The following is a 7,566-nucleotide window of genomic DNA, read 5'->3' as shown; positions in this document are numbered from 1 at the left end:
TATATTGAACTTACTCACAAATATCTCACGAAATGTGCTGTACCCTATTTTATTACTATTGTGTGTATTCCTTCCTTTCAGGGACTGTATGAATCTCATTACCATTGTTCTTGTTTCATAGGTCAACTTATTATGTCTGTTTTTATGTCCATCTTCTTTAGCATCGCCAAATTCAAGTAAATTTTTCTTTATGGTTTGAACACGGCGATTAGTGATGTCGTTTAAATACAAAAATGCTTTATAGCAAACGACAGTATCTTGTAACGACCCACTCACATATACCCGAACTCTTTAACTATAGCAAAATTGATTAAAACTTGCTTCAGCTTCAAGATTGAGCTTCTCCTTTTACCAATAGGTACAAACGTGACAAGACCTGTTAAATATTTAATTTGAACATTGTAGTCCCCTAACTCATTAAAATGAGCAATTAAGCGTTGTCTTTCATTTAAATGGATGACTTGAAAACAGTTATAACGAATGCACTTGCAGTTTTTCCCGACCTCGTTAGTGGTAGCATGTAATTTTTTTTAACCCCACGTGGCTCGTTATTTTCTTTAGATGTATCACTATCACAAAGATCACTTGACATTGTAAATTTACTCAAAAACAAATTAGTGAAAACTGCGAAAAAACAGCAAGTCACTTAGCGATAACAGAATAGAACTGATGGTATAGACAGACGCCAACGACAATCTACGTTTAGTTAGAAGGTCGTCGGAACTTGATCGTTATTAGCGGTCAGCGCGAGGAACCTGATCGTTCGTTATTCTTCGTTAGCTTATATCCTTTCCCTTTATTATCTTCTGTACGGTGATCGTTATTGTACAAACGAAACCATGCTTGGGTTCTTTCCACAAAAAGCTTAAACATGGCGACAATATCTAAATTTCGAATAAAAATGGACTCTGATCGTTCTTTCCCCTGGCCCTTTATTTATATTTAATTGTATTTACCATATTTTATCGTAGTCGTTTAGTTTCCACACCTTATATTTAAAAATAAAACATTTTTTCATTTCTAAAAGCAGTAAGTATATACTAAAAATAATGTTTCCATTAAAGAATTGTAACGCAGTGCTGAAATGACAAAAATAGCTATTGTTTTCATAATAAATGTAGTACAGAAATGAAATAACAAGAACGCGTGAAAACAAATCATTGTTATTGTAATTTTACTTCAGAAAATATTTTCTGTGGATTTTGTTATCGGTTGAGGGTGGCTTATAATCGCGCACATGTTTAATATAAGTACTTGAGAAAACTGATATTCAGCTATTTCAATTATTTTATAATATACTTTAAACTGTTAGAAATAACTAGACTTCGGCAAATATGCAAATAAAAATGTAGAAAATATGCGAATAAATATGCACGTGTTTACCCGAAAATATGCAAATATTTTACAAAATATGCATACAAATAAATAAAAAAATCGTAAAATAGTATCAATTTTATTTAAAACAAAAAGTGTACATAACTAAATATTTCCTACTATTCATTAAGATTTACATTTATTTTAAGTAACTACATCATTTTTAAGTATGAATAAACTTATTTTTAGAATTATGGTAACAATAAATGACCAAGTGGTGTTCAAAATTTTCTAACAAAAACTTGTGGCTTCTGTCTGAGTACATATATTTATATATGGAAAAACTTCGTTCAACATCAACTGATGTAACGGGAGCATTTTTCAAACTAACCAAAACATTTGGTTCTAAATTAATTGTTTCCGAAATATTTCCAGCTAGAACACTGACTACTTCAGAAAGAATATGGTAACCTTTATTTTTTTCCATAGTAGCTTCAAATTTTTTTAAAATATCTTTTCCAATATTACCTCTAACGTTCCGACATCATGACGCAAATTCTTTTATTAATGCTGTACTTTCGAACAATGACAGTTTTGGTGATTCTAACTGAGTAATTGTTTTGTAAACAAAACTAAAATTTGATTTTATAAATGAAAGTTCTTGTTGAAGCAAGTTACTCTGAAAAGTTTGTTTAGAATCCAAAAGAGATTGGGAACTTTCATCTGTTAACGTATCAATTATGTTCTTTATTTTAACAAAATGATCTGCATAAAAATTAGCTGCTTCTAACCATGTTCCCCATCGCGTTAAAATAGGTTGTGGTGGAAGAGGAATGTTAGGTAGCATTTCTTTATAAAGTTGAATTCTTATAGGAGATTTAAGAAATACTTTTTTGACACTGGATATCATGGTATTTACAAGAGGAAACTTTTTTCGTATTTCGTCTGCAACTCTGTTTAATCCATGCGCTACACAAGTAACATGTATTAAATCTGGGAAAAATATTTTTAAATTTTGTCCTGCTTTCACCATATAAGGAGCAGCATCCGATAAAATAAGCAGTAATTTATTAGAAGGAATAGTTGTCGGAAGAAAAAAAGTTGCTACTGTTTCTTGTATAAAACGCGAAATTGTTAAAGCATTTGTTTTCTCAAGTTGCTGGCATGAAATAAGATGAGATTTTGGTAAGGTATCTTCTTTAAGAACACCAATCAATAAATGAGCAATATACTTTCCTGAGGAATCAGTGGTTTCGTCTACAGATATGTAAAAATAATTATCTGCAATTTCTTCCTTAATATTAATTAACACCGACGAGTATAGCCCGTTCACATTATTTCTTCTTAGAAACCGATCACTTGGAACATTAAGTTTGCAATATTTTTTTAGAAACGAACTAAATTTTACATTTGCTAATTTTGAAAGCGGTATGTTTGCAGACACTAATGCGCGACACAAGTCTTCATTAAAAGTTTCTTGCTCATCTAATTTTTTTGAAGTAGATTGGAAACATTTAGCCATTGAAGTTTGATGTTTTCCTCCTATTTTTCCTTTTTTTGTAATGTGTGAAGCAGTTCTCACATGTTGGTCTATCTGAAATTTCTTCTCACATGCTATCTATAAATAAAAATAAAAACCTTTATTTTAACCCAACCTTTAAAATATAAAAATATACAAGGTGTTTTTGGTTAATCAAATAACTGGTTTGGAAAAAAAAAACACTCGCTAAGTGTTTTAAATGCAGTATTAATCCACAAATTAGTTTTTGTTACTAACCATTAGTACATCATATAACTTATTTTAAAATTCAAGAAAAGTTTTTTTTTGTTAATTCAATTACAATAAAAATAATTGTGTTTTAGAATAGCTGACTTCATAAAAAAAAGTAAAGGTGAAAAATTTTTCTAAATACACACCATTGTATTGTACCATGGACAATTTTTTCTCACTAAAGGAAGCTATTTTTCATTTAAAAACAACCTACGAGTACTAAATTTCAAGTAAATACGTTTATTGGTTTTAAAGTTATTGTTGTTATTAACTAAAAGAATTAAATTTTTTTTAATTTTAACACCCTGTATCTCGAAAAGTAAATAAGTTTGACCCCTCATTAACTATATCGTTTTGTTCAATTTTTCGAGAAGTACCTACAGTCAAACGTTGTAAGTGTCATTTGGAAACACCCTGTATGTATGAAATATTAGATATTTAATAGAAAATATTAGATACTTACAATTTTGCCACGGACTGAACAGTAGATTTTTCCCATACCCATAGACAGCTCTTTATAAGGTTTAATCCAAGTTGAAGCACTGGTTGTTTTAGGCATTATAAAATCACAATCTTCCTTTTTGTTACGCACAACGAGTGTTTACGCTTTGAATATCAAAACAAAAATGATTTACAAATCTGAGCATCAAATTAGAAATGTTTAGGTACCTAATTCAATAAACTGGGAGATTTTGGAAAATCCCCAAATTAGGAACAAAACTATTAGCCGTTTACCTGCTGTTAAGATACAATAAATTGTAGATAGATTTGGGGATTAGATCATAAAATTCAAATGAGCGAACCCTTAGCGATTATCCAATAACTGAATGCCTCAGTGACCGAGACTTTCTAAGAATGTTGAGGGCTACTTAAATTGATCTTCTTTGAAATTGTAAATGTTTTGTACCTGTAGAGATTACGTACTTAGATCATTTCTTGATTAAAATGACTACAAAATTTTATACAAGAATTGAAATAAATTGGTATGTTTAAAAATTTTCAAATACAGTATAAAAATCTGAACTTTTATGCACTGTATGCAAACTTTTATACAAATATGCCAAAATATGAAATATTTGCATGAAATATGCACAATATGCAAAATATGCAATATGCATATTTGCCGAAGTCTAGAAATAACTAAAAAATGAAAACAAAATTCAAAAATCTTGTTAAAATTAGGCAAATGTACAATGTGTTTGGCTTGAAAACTTCACTGTGTCTAGATTACAGTGTATTTTTCTTCTAAATATTGTTTAATTTAAGTAATTGAAAAATAATGAAACGAGTTAGAAAAAAAATTTAACAGGCCAACTGACATTATGTTATATACTTATGCTATTATTGGTAATAAGACACCTATACAGCTATTTCGGTTAAAGGAACTTCGTATTGACCTTAAAACTCGTAAAAATAATGGAGAAAATATTCGAAATATTTATTTAAACAGTGAATTTATAACATGTTAATTTTTTTAAATTTCTTCTGACGTATTGTATAATTTTGTATAATTTAGGTTTACCCAATAATTAAACTTATGCCTTTACAAGAACATATTATTTGAAAAATAAAGAGTACCATGTGTCATAAAAATTGTAATCTCCTTTATACGCATTTTAAAAATTTGTTTAGTAATGTATTTCTTAAATCCACACAATCATTGAAAAATGATTCATGCTATTTAAAAATACCTTGCTGTTAACGACACTGTTATCGACAAAGTAGATCAAATTCAAACTTGTCATCATATATTATTAAGGTGCCTCATCATATGCTCCTAATACCGTCTCGAACTCCGTCGCATTCTTAAGTGTGGACGGACGACGGAGTCATGCAACCGCATACCGTACCTCGACGCGTCAACGACGTACATCGAAGCATTCCGCTAGCTGTCGGTAAAATGCCTTCACATCAAAAGAAACGTGAGCGCGACGATGTACATCGTAAATTCATGTCTGGACTTGCTTGCGAATCTTCTACCGAATTTTTAGTCATTTTAGTCTATTATTTTAAAGGTGTTCTAAAATTAAGTGTATCAAAATGGAATGGACGGAAGAGAATAGTATACTGTTAATAGAAAATTATCGAAAAAAAAAGAGATATTATGGGATACCAATAATCCCAGACATTATGAAAAAATAAAAAAAATAAAAAATGATGCATAGGAAGAGATTGCTGCTAAAATAGGAAATAACAGCTTATGAGTGTAGAAAAAAAGGCAAATGTTCTATCTGGTTTACAGCGAGAAAAAGGAAAATAAAAAAAGGTAAAGCCACGGAAACAGGTGAGTGGTTTATGAATTTTTAAAAATGTAATTTTTTTAGCTAGAATTGATTTAATATATAAAGCTATAATGCTATTACAAAATGGAGTAGTGTCATTAAAAATCAAATTTAGTTCTCTAGATACTAATAAAAGACATGGTAAAGATAAGACGAAACATATGCATAAACTACTATAGATTCTTACTTTTTTCAGTAACTAAAGTTTCAAATTCAAATTGAATTTTCAGTAGGTACGTATTAAATAATATTTACTTCATTTTTTTTATTTTTCTGTACGAAAGTAGCTGATTTGCTTACAAGAGCATGATTTTTCTTTTGCATAGGGATGACATTCAAAATACTCAGAACACTGTAAGTATTCTTTATGTTTTTTAAGTCAATAAAATGGTTCACACATAATTGTCTTGCCATGAAATTCTACCTTCTTCCTGGAAGAAATTGGCCAATTTATCTCGAATTGCTTTAGCATCGGTAGGGGATTTTATGTTTCTCAACGGTAGAAGAGATGACATAGGATCATTAGTTACCATTCTATATGCTCCTTCCTCAACTTTTCCATCTTTTTCGGTATCAAATGTTCCTTCCGGCGTACACAACGGGCAGGAGGTTGATCTTTTACGTAGAAAATTATGTAAATGAGCTATTGTCAGTACTATGAGCGCAGCTTTTTCGGGACTTACTCACATAGGCTTTTGAAGTACTCTGAATTTTGCTGAAGCAATGCCAAATACATTCTCCATAACCCTACGTACTCGCGATAACCTATAATTAAAGATTCTCTGAACCGACATTTTATTATGAATGCCAGAAAATGGTTTCATTCGTTTTTCGCTTAAAGCAAATGCCCCATCAGCAATGAAAAATACATATTTTCGCGTTGTCTTCTATTCAAGGCTTCTGCTTCAGGCAAACTCAAACAATTATTCTGCAAGTTGTTGTTCAAAAAACAATTCTTGAATATTCCACCATGAGAAATTCGTCCTTGACCACCAGCATCAACATAGAGAAAATTATAATTAGCATCAACCAATGCAAGCAAGACTATACTGAATGTTGATTTATAATTAAAATATTCGCTGCCCCTATTCATTGGTGATTGTAATAACACATGTTTACCATCCAGGGCCCTTAGGTACTGTGGAAAATTCCAAGTATCATTATACAGTTAAGCTACGTCCAACTATTTCTCGGATGTTATCGGTATCTGCAACAGATAATTCGTGTAGCAACTTATACAATTTTTTTAGATGGAGACAATAGGTGTCTCCTTTTAGATGGAGACAATAAGAATTTGAGAGAAGATAATCTTGATATTTCTAAAGATATAATAGAAGCAAAAGAGACTCAGGACACTTTAGAAAGTCAACAGTCTGTGACAGCTTAGGAAACTGTTCAAGGAAGACCAGAAAAATTCGCTACTCTAGCCTATACTTCCCGATTCCGAAAGAAAAGAGGTGCTGATGATAAAAAGTTAGACGCCGCATTTGCAGTACTAACTAAAGTTGTAAAAGCCCAAGAAGATTCAGATTGTAGTAAATTTACGATCTTTGGGAAGCTAGTGACGTCCAAACTAAAAAAGTATTCCAATGCGACAGCGTCAATTGTCCAAGAAAAAATAATGGCTGTTTTATTTCAAGCAGACAGAGGAACCTTTGAACATACACAAAGCCCTACTCCCTCAGTACATTCTAACAATTTTTCTATATCTATATATACCAATCCAAAACCTTACTCATCTGAGTCCCAATTTTCACCGCAATCTTTCCAAATGACCCCATATTCCACGCCAACATATATAGAGTCCCAAGCCAATGGTTCCAATACAATTTCCCCAACCATATTCTTTATAGATATGCCCAGTTTAGACTTGAATTAAATCAGTACTGAAGATAATTATAAATAAAATTCAAATAATAAATGAAACATATAATTACCTGAATGTTTTTTTTTCAGCCCTTCGACTATAGCTCCACATACTTACGGAATTATTACACTTATAGATTGTTTAGAGATCTTCAAAAGGTATTGTAAACTAGTGAAAGAATCTCCAGTCGCCAAAAAACGGATCGTGACAGGTAACCGTTCTTGAATAAAGATAGATTTTCTCCATTTTGTGTCTTTTCGACCTATTTTTGGACACACTAATGTGATCAAAAATTCAAAGTCGGAACGTGACTTTCCTTGTGAAATTTTTAG

This window comes from Diabrotica undecimpunctata, chromosome 8 (assembly GCF_040954645.1).
Source record: "Diabrotica undecimpunctata isolate CICGRU chromosome 8, icDiaUnde3, whole genome shotgun sequence".
Lineage (NCBI taxonomy): Eukaryota > Metazoa > Arthropoda > Insecta > Coleoptera > Chrysomelidae > Diabrotica > Diabrotica undecimpunctata.
This window is presented reverse-complemented; position numbering follows the sequence as displayed.